The sequence below is a fragment of the Bos javanicus genome, chromosome 7 (genome assembly GCF_032452875.1).
Source record: "Bos javanicus breed banteng chromosome 7, ARS-OSU_banteng_1.0, whole genome shotgun sequence".
Taxonomy (NCBI): Eukaryota; Metazoa; Chordata; class Mammalia; order Artiodactyla; family Bovidae; genus Bos; species Bos javanicus.
Genome location: NC_083874.1, coordinates 66,230,179 through 66,249,694, shown reverse-complemented (window position 1 = coordinate 66,249,694; position 19,516 = coordinate 66,230,179). Strand labels below are relative to the sequence as shown.

Below are 19,516 nucleotides of genomic sequence, written 5' to 3'. Positions count from 1 at the left end.
GTTTTCTATGTCTGAGAGACTATTTCTATTTTGTAAATAATTTCATTTATATCATTTTTTTAGAGTCCACTTGTAAGTTGTATCAGCTTATATTGTCTTTCTCTGTCATCTTACTTCATTTAGTATGACAATCTCTGGGTCCTATGTTGTTGCATATGGAATTGTTTCATTCTTTTTCATTGACTATATGTACCATATCTTCTTTATTCATTCATCTGTCAGTGGACACTTAGGTTGCTTCCATGTTTTGGCTATTGTAAATAGTGCTGCAATGAACATTGGGGTCCGTATATCCTTTCAAATTAGAGTTTTCTCTAGATATACACCTAGGGTTGGGGTTGTTGGATTGTATGGCAACTCTATTTTTAGTTTTCTAAGGAACTTCCATACAGGTCTCCATAGTGGCAGTACCACTTTACATTCCTACCAAAAGTGTAGGAAGGTTCCCTTTGCTCCACATTCTCTCCAGCATTTATTATTTGTAGACTTTTTGATGGTGGCGATTCTCACTGGTGTGAGGTGCTACCTCTTTGTAGTTTTGATTTGCATTTTTCTAATAATTAACAATGTTGAGCATCTTTTCATGTGCCAGTTGGTCATCTGTATGTCTTCTTTGGAAAAATGTCTATTTAGGTCTTCTGCCCATTTTCCTACTTTTTTTTTTTTTTAATTGAGCTGTATGAGCTGTTTGTATATTTTGGAAATTAATCCATTATTGGTAGCATCATTTGCAAACATATTCTCCCATTCTGTAAGCTGTCTTTTCATTTTGTTTATGGTTTCCTTTGTTGTGCAAAAACTTATAAGTGTGATTAGGTCCCACTTGTTTATCTTTGCTTTTATTTCTTTTGCATTGGGAGACTCACCTAAGAAAACAATGATAAGATTTATGTCAGAAAATGTTTTGCCTATATTCTCTTCTAGGAGATTTATTGTTTCATGCCTTGTATTTGAGTCTTTAAGCCATTTTTAATTTATTTTTGTGTATGGTGTGAAGGTGTGTGCTAACATCACTGATTAACATGTAGCTGTCCAGCTTTCTCAGGACCACTTGCTAAAGAGACTGTTTTTTCCCTATTGTATGTTCTGGCCTCCTTGGACTCTCTATTCTATTACATTATTCCATATATCTGTTTTTGTCCCAATAGCATGCTCTTTTGATTACTGTAGCTGTGTATTATTGTCTGAAGTCTGAGAGCATTATGCCTCTAGCTTTGTTCTTTTTCTTCAGGATTGTTTAGCAATTTGAGGTCTTTTGTTGTTCCATGTAAATTTTAGGATTATTTGTTCTAGTTCTGTGAAAAATGCCATGGATAATTTGAGAGTGAGTGAGTGAGTGAAGTCGCTCAGTCGTGTCCGACACTTTGCGACCCCATGGACTGTAGCCCACCAGACTCCTCCCTCCATGGGATTCTCCAAGCAAGAGTACTGGAGTGGGTTGCCATTTCCTTCTCCAGGGGATCTTCCTGACCCAGGGATCGAACCCGGGTCTCCTGCATTCCAGGCAGATGCTTTAACCTCTGAGCCACCAGGGAATTTGAAAGGGATCACATTAAATCTTTAGATTGCTTTGGATAGTGTGGTCATTTTAACAATGTTATATCTCTGATGGTCAGCTTTGGTTTAAGGACTCCATATTAGTTTTGCCAAACTTTCTTGGAATCAAAATGCCACCTAAGAATCTTCCACTCAGCCAACCTTCCTCGCTTTCTTGCTTCATTCCTTCTCTTACTCTAGTTCATAAGGGACAGTCCTACATTGCACTGTGATAGCTCTTGAGCTTTCTTAGCCTTCTTTTACTCCATTCTCATTTTCCTCCATAGGTATTTTTCCAAATTAATCTCTTACAAATCTAATCTATTATATTCATTTCCTGCTGCTGCTAAGTCACTTCAGTCGTGTCCAACTCTGTGCAACCCCATAGACGGCAGCCCACCAGGCTCCCCCGTCCCTGGGATTCTCCAGGTAAGAACACTGGAGTGGGTTGCCATTTCCTTCTCCAATGCATGAAAGTGAAAAGTGAAAGTGAAGTCGCTCTGTCGTGCCCGACTCTTAGCAACCCCATGGACTGCAGCCCACCAGTCTCCTCCGTCCATGGGACTTTCCAGGCAAGAGTACTAGAGTAGGGTGCCATTGCCTTCTCCGAATTCATTTCCTAGGACTGCCTTAACAAGGGTGAAAACTGAGTGGCTTAAGCAATGTAACTTAGTTTTCCACACTTTCAGAAGCTCCGAATCCCAGATCAAAGTTGCAGCAGGGTGTTTTATTTCTGAAAGCTGTGAGGGAAAACCTGTTCCAAGCTTCTCTCCTAGCATGTTGTAGCCTTAGGTGTTCCCTGAATTGTCTTCTTCCTATGTCTTTACATCATCTTTCTCTTTACATCATCTTTCTTTTGTACATGTCTGTCTGTGTGTTCAAATTTGCTTTTTATTATGACACACTCATATTGGGTTAGAGTTCATCCTAATGCCCTTATCTTAACTAGAGTATCTGCAATATTCCTACTTCCAAAAAAGATCACATTCACATGTACTGAGGGGAGTAGGACTTTAACATCTTTTTTATTAATTTTTGTTGGAATATAGTTGCTTTATAATGTTGTGTTAGTTTCTACTATACAGCAAAGTGAATCAGCTATGCTTATACCTATATCCTCACTTTTTTGACTTTCTTCCCATTTAGGTGACCACAGAGCATTGAGTAGACTTCCCTGTGCTATATTGTAGGATGTCATCAGTTATCTATTTTATGCAGGGTATCAATAGCGCATATATCTTTTGTGGGGACACAGTTCAGTCCACAAAACCCATTTTAGTGTGTTCTTATGGGAGAACCTGAGCTAATTCAACAAGAGAATTCAGAAATTTCAGTAAGTCTATTTATACTTAAAACATGCATCAATGCTAGAATTATCATTTGTCCTAGCTGTATTTTTGAAAATGGAAAATCCTGTATTCTTTAAGTTATAAAAAGTGCTAGACATATTTAATCTTTAAATTAATCTAATGGAACATAATTATACTAATTATATGCATTTAAAACTTTTATCAGAAATACCTCACAATATTAATTTTAAAGTACAGCTATTTTAAGATAGGCCAGAGAGAGGATAATTTAGTTTTTCCTTTATTTTGAATAATAGTGAGATTTTACTTGGTCTAGCTCTGCTTTTCACAAACTCTGTTCCATGGAACACAATCTTTCTGTGAGATATAATAGCTATTGAAAAGTAGGGAGGTAGGTGGAGATCAAGATGGAAGAATAAAAGGACGTGAAACTCCTTTCTCTCAAAAATACATCTACACGTGGAACTATTCTCATAGAATACCTACTGAACACTGGCAAAAAATTTCATACAATCAAAGGTGCAAGAAAGATCGCCATATAACCGGGTAGAACAAAAAGGGAAAATAATGGAATTGGGATGGGAGCTGTACCTCTGGGAGGGAGCAGTGAAAGAGGAAAGGTTCCTTCACCCTAGAAGCCCCTTCACTAGCTGGGAGATCAGCCAGGACAGAAAGGAAGTATCAGAGGCTCAGAAGAGAGTGCACCAGCCAGCTTGCAGCAGAGAAGACACAGAGAGACCTGAAGAGGGGGTTCTGGCCACCTTGATGACTCCCCAGCTGGAGATGCTTGCCTGCAGGTGTGCAGAGCTGCTTGGTGCTAAACTCAAGCTTCAGTGCACAGACCTGGGGAGAGGCCTCAGCCTGGCTGTGCAAAGACAGTCCCAAGGTCTTGAAATGCAGTCCCAAGGCTGCAACTGGAGATGTGTTTGTCTGTCCCATGCTGCCTAGCCTTTAAAAAATTACTAATAATGAAACTAGTTTTTCCCCTGGAGAACACTGGCATTGAACAGTCCCTCCCAATTTCCCACCCCTGGGCTAACTATAAATCCTAAGAATAGACAATTGAAAGATTTCACTCCTTTGCCACCATCAGGCGTGGTGATGTTTCCTTGCTGCTGCTAATTCGCTTCAGTCGTGTCTGACTATGTGTGACCCCATAGACGGAAGCCCACCAGGCTCCCCTGTCCCTGGGATTCTCCAGGCAAGAACACTGGAGTGGGTTGCCATTTCCTTCTCCAATGCATAAAAGTGAAAAGTGAAAGTGAAGTCGCTTAGTCGTGTCCGACTCTTAGCGACCCCATGGACTACAGCCTACCAGGCTCCTCCATCCATGGGATTTTCCAGGCAAGAGTACTGGAGTGGGGTGCCATTGCCTTCTCTGGATGTTTCCTTAGTTGGTCTAATTGTCATTCTGTCTACCTAAGTTTCCAGGGAAGAGGCTCTCCTCCTGCAAGGGTTATGAACTGTGGTCTACAAAGTCCTAAATGTTTCTGTATCAGTTGGGTTCTTTTAGTTCAGTTCAGTCGCTCAGTTGTGTCCAACTCTTCGCAACCCCATGAACTGCAGCATGCCAGGCCTCCCTGTCCATCACCAAATCCCGGAGGCCACCCAAACCCATGTCCATTGAGTCGGTGATGCCATCCAACCATCTCATCCTCTATAGTCCCTTCCTCCTCCTGCCCTCAATCTTTCCCAGCATCAGGGTCTTTTCAAATGAGTCAGCCCTTTGCATCAGGTGCCCAAAGTATTGGAGTTTCAGCTTCAACATCAGTCCTTCCAATGAACACCCAGGACTGATCTCCTTTAGGATGGACGGGTTGGATCTCCTTACAGTCCAAGGGACTCTTAAGAGTCTTCTTCAACACCACAGTTCAAAAGCATCAATTCTTCTGCACTCAGCTTTCTTTATAGTCCAACTCTCACATCCATACATGACCACTGGAAAAACCATAGCTTTGACTAGACGGACCTTTGTTGACAAATAATGTCTCTGCTTTTTAATATGCTATCTAGGTTGGTCATAACTTTTCTTCTAAGGAGTAAGTGTCTTTTAATTTCATGGCTGCAATCACCATCTGCAGTGATTTTGGAGCCCAGAAAAATAAAGTCAGCCACTGTTTCCACTGTTTCCCCATCTATTTGCCATGAAGTGATGGGACCGGATTCTTTTGGCCCCTGCTTAATCAGCTTGTGCCATTCTCTCCCTTATCCATGAACCTCCAAACAAACAGGCTTTCTTTCAGCTTCTCAGATGCTTTGAGTCCTATTCTGATTGAGGACTTTACCTAGAACACCCTCTTCTCTTCCCCTGGCCACTCCTGCACTTGGCCAGCTCATCCTTCAAACCCTGGCTTAAACAAGCTCCTTAGAGATGCCTTGTACTATCCCTGAGGTCTCTAAAGCATTACTAAGTCAATATATCCAAAGCTCTAAGAGCAGTCCCACCATCCATAGAGTTACACAAACTGGAATCACCAGCCTTAGTCTGCTGGTGACAATTGTACCTACCCTGTAGGTAGAGCCATCTGAGAGCTGAAAATGCAGAACTCTGGCTCCAGCTGTGACTGGACTTGCTGGATAAGCAAGCCAGACATCTGCTTTCCTTCTTAAGCTATTGGGTTGGCCAAAAAGTTCGTTTGAGTTTTTCCAGAAGTTTGAATTTTTTTCCTGCTAGTTTGAGCAAGACTTCTATTATTATATCCAAAACAGTCCAAGCTAATAAATTTACTATCATTATCATCATCATCAATATATTTATTGTTATTATTGTTATCTATTTGGAAAAAGAAACAAACCCATCTCTGTAGGAGATGTGCATGTGAACTCATTAGCAAACAACAGAGTAGGCTTGATGACAAGTCAAAGTTTCATCCAGATAAATGGGTTTAGGAACTAGAACATCAGAAGTGAGCTTTCTTGCTCAGGTTTCACTGCCCTTAACCTTCAGCGGTGCTCATTTTTCACATTCACCAAAACTATTTCACTAAACTTTGAGTACTCCATTCATCCATCCACCTGGGTGTCACCGGGAGTGATTTAGAAAGATTACAAATCTCTGTACCTTTACATTGTCCTTAGAATACAGACAAAATCTAGCCTGAGATCTCAGGGCAGCATGAACCACAAATGCCATGAAAGAAAGTAGAAAGAGAGTGAAGTTGCTCAGTCGTGTCCGACTCTTTGTGACCCCCATGGACTATAGCCTACCAGGCTCCTCCATCCATAGGATTCTCCAGGCAAGAATACAGGAGTGGGTTGCCATTTCCTTCTCCAGGGGATCTTCCCAACCCAGGGATCAAACCCAGGTCTCCCACATTGCAGGCAGACGCTTTTCCCTCTGAGCCACCAGGGAAGCCATGACATTAAGTCTGACTTTGGGGGGTGGGGAGTGGGGGCGGGGTATGTAGTGTGAATGTGACATGGGAAAGGCTGGGTGGAAATCATGACCTAGGGTAAGTCCATCAGCACATGCAGTCATTCTGCCATCTTGACTAATTCAGCAATGGGCATGTAACCTCAGTTTGATCATCAACTTGAAAAACAAAGGGTATATATGCTTTATTTAGGGAATGCTTAGACAAAGACTCTCTTTGCTGAATAAGTGTAAAACCCCAGGAACTTAACATGACCATTCTGGGGACCCAAGGTGAATCAGATTTAGGATGCCACTGAACCTAAGAAAGTAAAAGCAAAAATGGAGAAGAAATACCAACGCCTCTGTTATATTGTTGAGTTACTAGATCAAGCCTCACTTGGAGCCAGGTGGTAACTCCTGGACTTTTCAGTTGCTTGAATCAATCTATCTCCTTTATAGTTTAAGCCTGCATCATAGCATTTTCTATAACTTGCAACTAAAGCATCTTGAGATTTGGTTTTATACACATGCTTTTTTTGCAAGAAGAGTCAAATTTTCTATCATTCTCAGGATATCTGTGACCCCTAAGAATCTTTTAAAACCCTGAACTAAAGAATTTCTAAGATTTTTTGCAACATTAGCATTCTGTGATCTTCAAGTTGATTTTGTTTTTAAATTCCAGTTTAGCTGATAATGCATAAAACTAGGCAATATAAAAACATGTTTTCAAATAAAAGTGGACTTCTCTATTGAAAAAAGAAAAATGCTTATTAGAAAAATGTTTGAAAATGTGAAAAAATCACAGAGAAAGGCACTATTAATATTTGGAGGGTTATTTTTATATGAAATGTTATGGAAGTTTTAATGTGGGAAAGCTCATACTATATGTACGTATTTTTTCATCTAACTTTTTTCACTTGATATTATAGCATAAGCACTTCTCCAGATTATTTGAAACTTTTTGTAAACATTTTTAATGGCTTCATAACTTCCTACTGAGCACTATAATTTCCTTAATGTGAGACAAACTGAGTTGTTGCTTTTGTGATCATATTTCCCGTTTTTGAAAATGGATTCTTGCCTGAAAGTAAACAAAGGAACTACCAGTGGTGGAAGTGTTCATTGCTATGGCAGATTAAGTCACAGGGGAGCGTGGAGGAGGAGGTAGGGACATACCAGATGCTCCAGAGCCCTTCTGTCCTCTCTGGGTGTCATCCTTACCTTTCTCTTGTTTTACAGTACGATCCTCTTGTTCTGAGGCCAAGCTGAAGCTTAAGGTCACTGGTGACCTTCAAGGTACATGTTCAATCACCTCGAGAGACTGACTGTCAATAAATCCTGGCTTCAACTAGCTTGAGTCAAGTTCTCACCCTAAGCCCATGCAACTCTGCCAGGGTAGAGTGGAGGGTACCTTGTCACACAGTATAAAATGCTGGACAGGCATTCACCACCTTGAATTTGAATCTCATCCATAGTGATCAGAAGAATAGGCAGTGCCTAAGATGGAAAAAAAAAACAAAAACAAAAACAGAAGACTGGGCTTATTTACTCATGCTCTTTAAAAATACCCTCAAATTGTTCACTGTAACAAAACAGGTTACAAATATAACACCATCCTCCCTATACTCCCAATCCTCAACTTCTCCACTGTTTTTTGCACTAAATACCAACCTCTAGAGATGATTTCCCCAACAACTATGAGTTTTCCTGTTGAGCTCCATGGAGTGCTTGGATTACAACTTACATTTTTCATTACATGGCTTTTCTTGCTCATTTTCTGCTCAATTTCTTCAAGACCAGAGCTAGCTGAGGCTAGTTTATGCTAATTTTCAAGGCTCTATGGGCTTTCTTATTGTTTATAATACAAAACACTTCTCTCCAGAATCTGTCCTGACAAACAGCTAAAAAGTTAGCTTATTCTGCATACTGGATTCCTTAGGCTTTTGATGTCTCCTGCCTGCCCCTGGCTACCCTATGGATTGGGGAGGCAGGGCTGCAGAAGGCAGTACAGGGAGGAAAGGTGAGAGAAAAGGAACAGAGGATTAAGGAACTCCTCTGGGCTCCACTGTATACCTTGTAAGCATTCAGTGAGAACACTCTGAAGCTTACACTCTTTTGAAGGGCACAGTTAATAAAGGTGTATCTCTAAGGAAACAGAAAGAAAGCTGGTGTAGCCTGTTGCTTCCTGATCTGATCAGTAGCTACACACATCTCACATTTCTTAGCTGTTCACAGTCTGAATGGCATTGACTGAAGAGCTTTCCTTCCTGCAACAGTCTTCCTCCTTACCAAAAAAATCAGCTAGAAACTCTACTAGATGCTGTTTAAGTGACGCAAACAGAAATAAGGCAGTGCAAATCCTAAAGAGTCTTCCAATCTAATGATTGAGCAAAAGGTTACAAGGAGGTAAAAAGTAGAATCTGAACTTGGACAAAGGAGGCATTCATTCTGATTATGAGATTAGCAAGGTTTATGGAGAACATAAATTCACTCTAAGTCCTTAACATTGATATGATCTGGATGATGGTAAAAGGGATGGGATAAGTGTAGAGATGATAGTCACATAAGAGGGTAACACAAATAAACATGAAAGCGATGGCTATAAAAGAAATGGGACTGTTCAGAGAACACTGCACTGAGGCATTTGAGCTTTATCTTGCAGGTGACGAGAGAGTCATAGAAGGTTTTCCAGATAGGAGAAAAATGGGGTCTTATTTTCACTGAAAACAAAATCACTCTGGAGGTAGTTGAAATGATTGACTGAGAGAAGGAAGAAAGATTATACACAGAGAAAGCAGAGAGGTTGTGTTTATGTCTAGGCAAGAATGCCTAAGATAAGAATTTTGGCAGTAACAAAAGAAACAATAGAAGAAAACTACAATCTAAGATTTACACTTACAACACACACTTGAAATTGCTTTCTTCTTTGAGCTCAAAGAAAGGAGGGATTCATGTGGGCTAGATTGTCAGGGAAAAAAAGGAGATTGTTAAGGAAAAATAAAGGTACAATTTATTAAAACTATATGATGAGGCAGCACTTTATGAAGTATTTCTATGCTTCTCTAATTTGGTTTAATGTGAATGATGTACAAAATCTGAATATTTAATGAGAAGAGAGGAAGGAAGGAACATTTCAAACACTGTAAACAGTGGCCCTGAGGCCTGCTAAATAGTACTTGCTGGGAAAACTTAGCGGGTCAGCTAATTGCCTTTAGTGAGATCTAAAATCAGATGGATATAATAGAACTGCAAGACGAGCCTCTTGAACATCACATAGGGAAAGTTAGATGTGGACTAAATATAGTGATGATCCAATTCTTTTAGGATTTCAGACTTTCTCAGAACTTAAAGTCATGTAACTGATCTGGCAGAGACCCTGCTTATCAGCTACAGATAAGATCCAGAATGAGAGAGCTAAGATGGGAATAGAGCTGCGTTCTGAACAAGGATTTGTCCAACAAGAGTTGGACACAACTGGGCAACTGAACAACAATAATACTCCTTGGAATAATCATTGAATAAAGGGGATGGGAAACAATAGCTAAATGTGTCCCTTCTTTATTTCCTCAAAGTTCATACTTGTAAGACAACTTCATATAGCTTCTCAAAAGCAATGCTCTCTTAGGTGTGGAGAAAAGGCTACACTTCTATCTTCTATACCACTGATGGGAATATAAATTGGTGCAGCCACTATGGAAAACAGTATAATCATTCCTTAAAAGCTAAAAGAGGAATGGATAAAGATGTGGTACATCTATCCAGTGGAATACTACCCAACCATAAAAAAGAATGAAATAATGCCATTTGCAGCAACATGAATGGACAGACAAATATTATTATATCACTTATAGGTGGAATTTAAAATATGATACAAATGAGCTTATTTATAAAACAGAAATAGATGCACAGAGAAAACAGACTTATGGTTACTAAAGGGGAAAGAGTCGGGAGGGATACATTAGGAGTTTGGGATTAGAAGATAAAAACTGCTATATATAAAATAGGTAAGTAACAAGCTTCTACTGTATAGCACAGGTAACTATATTCAATATCTTATAATAAACCATGATGGAAAAGAATGTGAAAAAGATTCTATATCTGCTGCTGCTAAGTCACTTCAGTCATGTCCAACTCTGTGCAACCCCATAGACGGCAGCCCACCAGCTTCCCCCGTCCCTGGGATTCTCCAGGCAAGAATACGAGTGGGTTGCCATTTTCCTCTCCAGATTATATATCTGTATCTATCTATATTGATAGATAACTGAAATACTTTTCTGTACAACTAACAGAGCACTGTTACATTGACTATACTTCAATTTTTTAAAAAGCCACACTTTCCTGTAACGGTTGCCAATCCAATAACATATTTCTCTTCTTCCTCCTCTAGTGTCTTATTTCAGGCTGCTTTAACAAAAATGGCAGAGACTGGGTGACTTAACCAACAAACATTTATTTCTCAGAGTTATGGAGGCTGGGAAGTTCAAGATCAAGGTACCAGCAGAAACACTGTCTACTGAGAACCCACTTCCTGCCTTTAAACAGCTGCTTCTTCACTGCGACTTTAAAAGAGAGGGGTCTTTTGTGTCTCTTCTTACAGGAGCACTAATCCCATTCATGTGGGATCCATGAATTACCTTTCAAAGGTCTCACCTTCAAATATCATCACACTGGGAATTAGCCTTCAACACATGAATTTTGGAATAACACAGAATTCAGTCCATAGCACCCATTCACCCTAATCATCATTCTAGCAACAGGGAACACAATCCCCCAGTAAACTACTCTCCCCGAAACCTTTGTCTTAGGGAACTTGAGCTAAAACACAAAGTTCAGTGTTAGTTGTGTTCAGTCACTCAGTTGTGTCCGACTGTTTGTGACCCCATGGACTACAGCACAACAGGCTTCCTTTTCCTTCACTCTCTCCCGGAGTCTGCTCAAACTGATGTTCATTGAGTCAGTGATGCCATCCAACCATCTCATCCTCTGTGGCTTCCTTCTCCTCCTGCCCTCAATCTTTCCCAGCATCAGGGTCTTTACCAATGAGTCAGCACTTCTCATCAGGTGGCCAAACTTCAGTGTTAGTAACAGATAGATAACATTTCAAATGGGAAGGAAGGCAGATGGTACTCAGGACAGGACTGTATGTCTACAATGTACCTTTTTTGGCAAAAGAATACCTGGGAATAACTGGTTCCCTTGGTATTTTACCATACAAACTCTTGTGAATTTTAATTAAAGGATGTTAGAAATGTCCTAAGAACAACTTGTTCAGTGACTCATTGCCAAAAGCATTTGAAATAGAGCTGTAAACTTAAAATATCACAGGAGTTAGCACTAAAGTTTATTTTCTATTTGTTTTAATAGCCAAGTCAAAATATTCAAGAAACTTTCAACTGAATACAACTGTCAAAATTTTCAGAACTTTCTCAAGATATGTCCAAAAATTCAAATTATCTCATTATTTAAGACAGTGTTTTATATTTTAAGTGGGCTTAAATTGTATAGTCTGGTTCGACCTTCCTTGATAATTTTGATAAGTGAAACCTATGTTTTTTTCCATTTCAGGATCCCAAAGGTAAGGATGATTTCTAAAGGTTCTTAGGAAAACATGTGTCTGTGCTATCCGACAGTGCACTAAGTCACTTCAGTTGTGTCCGACTCTGTGAGACCCTATGGACTGTAACCCACCAAGCTTCTCTGTCCATGACGTTCTCCAGGAAAGAATACTGGAGTGAGTTACTCTGCTCTTCTCCAGTGGATCTTCCCAACTGAGGGATCAAACTCCTGACTCTTACACGTCTCCTACATTGGCAGGCAGATTCTTTACCACTAGCGCCACCTGGGAAGCCATATCAGACAGTAGGTGAAGATAGTTCTGGTCAAGCACTGTTCCCTGGATGACCTTGGCCAAGTTCCTTTCCCTTTATGTTCCTTATATAGCTTCCACATCTATAAAATAAAGGAGTTTAACCACATTCTTAGGAGGAAACTTACACATTTTGTAATTCATCCCTAGGGTGTGAATCCCTTAATTAGACATTCCAGAAAAGTTTCCCCTTCAGCATGAATATTCCCCAGAGATCCCCATCACATACTTTCCAAAATAGCCCATTCAGTGTTTTGGACAGTGCTAATCTGTTCCTCGGAGAAGGCAATAGCACCCCACTCCAGTACTCTTGCCTGGAAAATCCCATGGACAGAGGAGCCTGGAAGGCTGCAGTCTATGGGGTCGCTGAGAGTCGGACACTACTGAGTGACTTCACTTTCACTTTTCACTTTCATGCATTGGAGAAGGAAATGGCAACCCACTCCAGTGTTCTTGCCTGGAGAATCCCAGGGATGGGGGAGCCTGGTGGGCTGTCATCTATGGGGTCGCACAGAGTCGGACACGACTGAAGTGACTTAGCAGCCGCAGCAGCAATCTGTTCCTGCTGGCCCAAGTGCCAATTTAAAATTCTCATGAAAGGAGAAAAGACAGTTGTTTGTTTTGTGCTTGCTTACTTACTTGGTTATACATCTGGCTTATAGCAGTACTACTAGTACTATGGCCATGCTCAGTCATGTCTGACTATTTATGAGCCCATGGACTGTAGCCCTCCAGGCTCCCTTGTCCATGGGACTTTTCAGGCCAGAATACTAGAGTGGGTTGCCATTTCCTCCTCCAGGGGATCTTCCCTACCCAGGGATCGAACCCATGTCTCCAGTGTCTCCTGCATTGGCAGATGGATTCTTTTACCACTGAGCTACCTGGGAAGCCCTTGCTCCACATATAGTTCAATGTGGCAAAGAGGCTCCACAAGTCTAAGAGTTCCAAATTCACCAACAATACCAACGATTTTCTTGCTATCCTTTATGTTTATTTTAGTTAGCTCTGAAATTTCCTTCCCCAAAACCCTTGGATTTTGTGGCTTTAATTAAATTCCAATCTGAAACACTGAGAAACTTTTTTTCTCCCCCTCCCCAAATGCTACATGATTCCTCAGAGCACTAGAAGTGGCATGACCTGACTGGTAGCAGACACACAACAGAAACCTACCTCTGCCCCTGTGTAAGCCTGATTGTACTCCTATCCAAGTACTAACCAGGCCCAACCGTGCTTAGCTTCTGAGATCAGATGAGAGCGGGCACATTCAGGGTGGTATGGCCATAGACAGCCTGATTCTACTTACTTCTCTGGCATTTACTCTGTTTCGTGTCCAGCATCAATATAGCTGGGACTGAGTATCAGTTATTTCCATCCCACAGTCTTAGCCTCAGGGTAATGCTTCAAAAACTCTTCTCAGAAGCAAGTGCATGGCCGAGAGTTCTGACCTGGCTCTCTCCTTGACTCCAGCCTGTAAAGATCTGGAGCCAGGCACTGGCTGGGTCCTCCGGTGTGGGTGCCATCTGATTAAGCATCTGTAGGTGTCAGAGCCTGGCTGACATCCCGATCTTTCCTTCTGGCTGGGTTTCATTGACCAAATGCGGCCTTTTAGCTCACATCTGTCCTCCAGGCTGGACACATCCTGGGTACTAGTATTTTGGCAGACTGTAAAAGCACCCCTATTACAGCTGTCTCTGTGTGGTCCTGCACATCCAACCCTCTTAATTAGCAGACTTGCCTTAAGCTCATTATTCAGAACCTTGCCCCTAAACCCAACAGTACAGTCATCCCCATAGAGATTTTGCACATTTCTCATTAGATTTACTCCTAGAGACTTGGTTTTATGCCTGCTCCTATAATGAAATCTAGTTTTTAGATTCCTTTTTCTGTTTGTTTCTGGTTTATGAAACTATAACTAGATTTCTACAGGAAAACCCTGCAATAAAAGGCTCAATAATAATGCAAATTTGGATATAAAGAAATTGGTATTGCATTCTTTGACTGGCCTCCATTCTCATAGGTATGTGGCCTGAAGTTTGTGTTTTTCGTGGGGCAGGAGGGACATAATTAGGAAGTGACTGCTTCAGCTTCCTGGTCGTGTGGGATTTCCTTGGGTCAGTATATAGTCAATTGAGTAGAGAGTAAGTTTCATCATTTTCATTTTGTGTGTCAGCACAGACGAGCTAAAATATTTTGCTCTATATTAACCTCACCAAAAATGAACTCATGTTTTACTGAGTGAATTTTTCGATCACACATAACATTATGATGGGATATTGAAGCATACTGATTTTATTACCAACAATCTTGCTAAATTTATTGCCTCTAATAGTTTTCTATAGATTCTTTAAAATTTTTCTATGCTACCTATAAGTAATAAAATTTTGTTTTCTCCTTTCCTTATACTTTTTTCACTCTTACATTACTTATATTTTTCTTTAAAGTCATACATTTACAATATATTACCAGTAGGCCAAAGACCATTTTTATTAAAAACAAAAAAGAGAAAAAACATGTTCTATTTTTGAATAAACCAATGATGATAGGTACCATAAAAAAATTATATAATTAGTGTGCATTAAATGATGGCTTAGGAAAAGAAGACTTCAGGAAATACACTTTTTTTTCCTTAAATGTATACATTTAGCTTAATGTGTTTTGAGTATCAGTTCTCAGTACTATGGTGACAAGGAGACATCAATACACAAAACTGGCTTTTGAGGTAAATAATGAAATGTGATCTATCTTTTCTTTCAGCTCTATTTAGATAAAATTACTTGACAAACAAAATGTTTAAAGTGTACATCATGATGATTTTGATATTTATACATTGTGAATGAGTTCCTCAATTTAGTTAATTATCGTATCACCCCACATATTTTTCTTTTCTTTCTTATTTTTTTTTAGTGAGGACATTTAAATTCTACACTATTAGCAGATTTCAATTATAATGTTATCAACTATAGTCACCATGTTACACATTAGATCCTCAAACCTTTTTCATCCTACAGCTCAGAGCCTGTACCCTTTTAAAATCTCTATGTCCCCTCTTCTCAGTTCCCACCAATCACTTTTCCACTCTCCTTTTTCCTTAAGTTCTTCTTTGTTTTCAAGATTCCATACTTCAGGGAGATCATACAGTATTTGTTTTTGTCTGGCTTATTGTACTTAGCATAATGCTTTCAATCTATTGTGAATCACAGGGTTTTCTTCTTTCTCAGAGCTGAATAAATTCCATTGTGTGTACACACACACACCACACACAGATTTAACAGTTGAACTACATTGGTTTGAACTACACAGTTGCATTTATCTGCAAATATTTTTCAAGAGTAAATACTATAGTGCTACATGGTTCATAGGTGGTTAAATCTGTGGCTATAGAAGAGCAGCAGATATGGAGGGCCCGCTACAAGTTACGTGTGGATTAACACTCTCCACTGGTATCTACATATATTTCTATCTGTTTCTGTTGGTAGATATAAGTACAGATATAGATACAGAACGTCTTTTTATCCAATCATCTGTTAGTGGACATTTAAGTTGTTTCCATACCTCAGCTTTACCATATTGTGAATAATGCTGCAATGAACATGGGGTGCAGATATTGCTTCAGTACCCTGTTTTCATTTCTTTGAATATATATCCAGAAGTATGATAGCTGGACTATATCACAGTTCTATTAAGTGTTTATAGTAGACACTCTCATAAGAGAATCCAATATGAAAGGGAAAGTTTCAATATTTCACCATTATATATAATGTTTTCTTTAAGTCTTTTATACAAATACTTTATTAAATTAAGAATATCCCTAATTTTTATTTGGTAAAAGTTTAATTATATATGGATGCTGAACTTCTACCAAACACATTTTCCTGCATCTACTAAAATTAATGGAGGATTAATCACTAATCTTTAACACAACTTGACATTCTTCAAATAAATACAACTTGGTTTTTACATAATATATAAATATATAATTTTAACCTTTTTATATAATGCTTCATTCAATTTGCTAATATGTTGCCTGGAATTTTTGCATTTATTGTCATAATCAAGATTGCTCTGTTTCTTACACTGTCATATATTACCCTCACAAAATAAATTGGAGAATATATTTTCTTTTTCTGTTCTCTGAAAGAGTTGACATAAAGCTACATTTCTTATGGGACATAGATACCATTCACTAATGAAGCCATCAGGGTTTGCAGCTTTCTTTGAAGGAAAGATATGAATAAACGGATTTAATTTTTTACTTGTTACAGGATTTTCAGGTTTTTTATATCTTCATGTATTCATTTCACTAATTTGTAATTTCCTAGGAATTGGTCCATTTATTATAAAATTTCAAGTTGTGGCATTAAATGTTTTGTAATATCTTCTTGTATTTTAAAAGTATCTAAAGACTGTAACAATGTCTTTTTAAGAAATTTTTATATTGGCTATTTATGTCCTCTCTCTTATCTCTTGGTCTGTTTTACCAGTAGTCATTTCTTATATAATTTTTTTCAAAGAAGCAAATTTCAGCTTACCTATTTTCACTATTGTTTGTGTGTTTCCAACTTAATTAATAGCTATTTTTGTCCTCTATTTACTTCGGATTTTGCTATTTATTGCACTCTTCAATATATTCTATTTTCCCAACATTTTAATCTGTTTGTCTCATTAGTTATAAAGAAATCAGTTAAAATTTTTACACGATAGATTTGTTCATTTCTTCTTATAGTCTGTTCTTCATGGGGTTATTTGAGCTTCTTTGTTTCTTTAGATATTTTGAGGCCATATTCTTTAGAAAGATGCAGATATGTCTTTCAGTTGACCAACTTCTTTCACATTATAAAGTAACTTTTTTATATCTAATAATATTTTATGCCTTAAATTCTAGTCTTTCTGATATTAATTTGGCTATAATAGCTTTCATTTGATTAATATTGACATAGTTTAACCATTTCTGCCCATTTACTTTCATTTTTTTCCTGTATTCTTATGTTTCAGCTCATATATATATATATATATATATATATATATATATATATATATAAATTGAAGGTTTGTGGCAACCCTACAGGAAGCAAGTCTATTTGTGCCATTTTCCCAACAGCATTTTTTCACTGAATGTCTCTGTCTCACTTTGGTAATTCTCACAAAATTTCAAACTTTTTCATTACTGTTATATTTTTTATCATATTCTGTGGTCAATGATCCTTGGTGTTACTACTACAACTCATTCAAGGTTTAAATGATGGTTAGCACTTTTAAACAAAGTATTTTTAGGAAATAAAAAGCTATTGTACACTTAATAGACTAGAGCATAGTGTAAACATAACCTTTTGTTATAACCTTTTTGGGAAACCAAAAAAATAGTGTGACTCTCTTTATCATAATGTTTACTTTACTGTAGCAGTCTAGAACTGAACCCACACCATCTCTGAGGTATGTCTGTATACTATAAAACTACAGTAATCAAAACAGTATGGCACTGCCACATAGACAGACTTAAGGCCAATGGAACAGAATGGAAAGCCCAGAGATAAACCCACACCAATTAATCATTGACAAAGTGGGCAAGAATATACAAAGGGGAAAAGACATCCTCTTCAGTAAATGATGTTGGGGAAAAACAGACAGCTGCATGTAAAAGAATCCAACCAGACTGCCTTCTCATACCATAAAGTGTTAGTCGCTCTGTCATATCTGACTCTTTATGATCCATGGACTGTAGCCCACCAGGCTCTTTTATCCATGGAATTCTCCAGGCAAGAATACTGGAGTGGTTAGCCATTTCCTTCTCCAGGGGATCTTCCTGACTCAGGGATTGAACCCAGGTCTCCTGCATTGCAGGCAGATTCTTTACCATCTGAGCCACCAGGGAAGCCCCTCATACCATATACAAAAATAAACTCAAAATGGATTGATGATTAACTGTGAAACCTGAAACCATAAAATTCCTTGAAGAAAACAGGAGTATTACACTCTCTGACACCAGTCTAAGCAATATTTTTGGCTCTGTTTCCTCAAACAAGAGGGGGAAAGCAAAAATAAACAAATAGGACCTAATCAAACTAAAAGCTTTTGCACAATGAAGAAAACTATCAACAAAACAAAAAGGCTACTTACTGAAAGTGAGAAGATATTGTAAATGACATATCCAATAATGGGTTAATATACAAAATATACAAAGAATTCATAAAACTCAACATCAAAAACCCAAACCCTCATTAAAAAGTGGTCAGAGGACCTGAATATTTTCCCAAAGAAAATGTACAGATGGACAACAGACACTTGAGAAGATGCTCAAAAAACTAATCATTCAGTTCAGTTCAGTCACTCAGTCGTGTCCAACTCTTTGCAACCCCATGAATTGCAGCATGCCAGGCCTCCCTGTCCATCACCAACTCCCAGAGTTTACCCAAACTCATGTCCATCAAGTCGGTGATGCCATCCAACCATCTCACCCTCTGTCATCCCCTTTTCCTCCTGCCCCCAATCCCTCCCAGCATCAGGGTCTTTTCCAACGAGTCAACTCTTCGCATGAGGTGGCCAAAGTATTGGAGTTTCGGCTTCAGCATCAGTCCTTCCAATGAACACCCAGGACTGATCTCCTTTAGGATGGACTGGTTGGATCTCCTTGCACTCCAAGGGACTCTCAAGAGTCTTCTCCAACACCACAGTCAAAAGCATCAATTCTTTGGTGCTCAGCTTTCTTCACAGTCCAACTCTCACATCCATACATGACCACTGGAAAAACCATAGCCTTGACTAGACGGACTTTTGTTGGCAAAGTAATGTCTCTGCTTTTGAATATGCTATCTAGGTTGGTCATAACTTTCTTTCCAAGGAGTAAGTGGCTTTTAATTTCATGGCTGCAATCACCATCTGCAATGATTTTAGAGCCCCCAAAAATAAAGTCTGACACTGTTTCCACTGTTTCCCCATCTATTTCCCATGCTGCTGCTGTGTCGCTTCAGTCATGTCTGACTCTGTGCAACCCCACAGACGGCAGCCCACCAGGCTCCCCCATCCCTGGGATTCTCCAGGCAAGAACACTGGAGTGGGTTGCCATTTCCTTCTCCAATGCATGAAAAGTGAAAGGGAAGTCGCTCAGTCATGTCTGACTCTTAGCGACCCCATGGACTGTAGCCCACCAGGCTCCTCCGTCCATGGGATTTTCCAGGCAAGAGTACTGGAGTGGGGTGCCATTGCCTTCTCCATCTATTTCCCATTGGGAAACACAAATCAAAACAACTAGATGTCACCTCACACGTGTCAGTACTGCTATCTTCAAAAAGACAACAAATAAGTGTTGGCAAGGAAGTAGAGAAATAGGAGCCTTCGTCCACTATTGGTGGGATTGTGTATCGGTGGGATTGTAAATTGGTGCAGCCATGGAAGGTTCTTCAAAAAAATAAAAACAGTACTGCCTTATTGTCTAGTAACTTCACTTCAGGGTAT

The 19,516-nt window shown here is 39.2% G+C and overlaps 1 non-coding gene across 1 annotated transcript; it reads right to left on the bottom strand.

Annotated features, from left to right (window-relative positions):
- Nucleotides 1-1,462: 1,462 nt before the first annotated feature.
- TRNAS-GGA (transfer RNA serine (anticodon GGA)) lies at nucleotides 1,463-1,535 on the bottom strand. The gene has a single exon. It is a non-coding gene; the product is annotated as a tRNA-Ser (tRNA).
- Nucleotides 1,536-19,516: the final 17,981 nt, after the last annotated feature.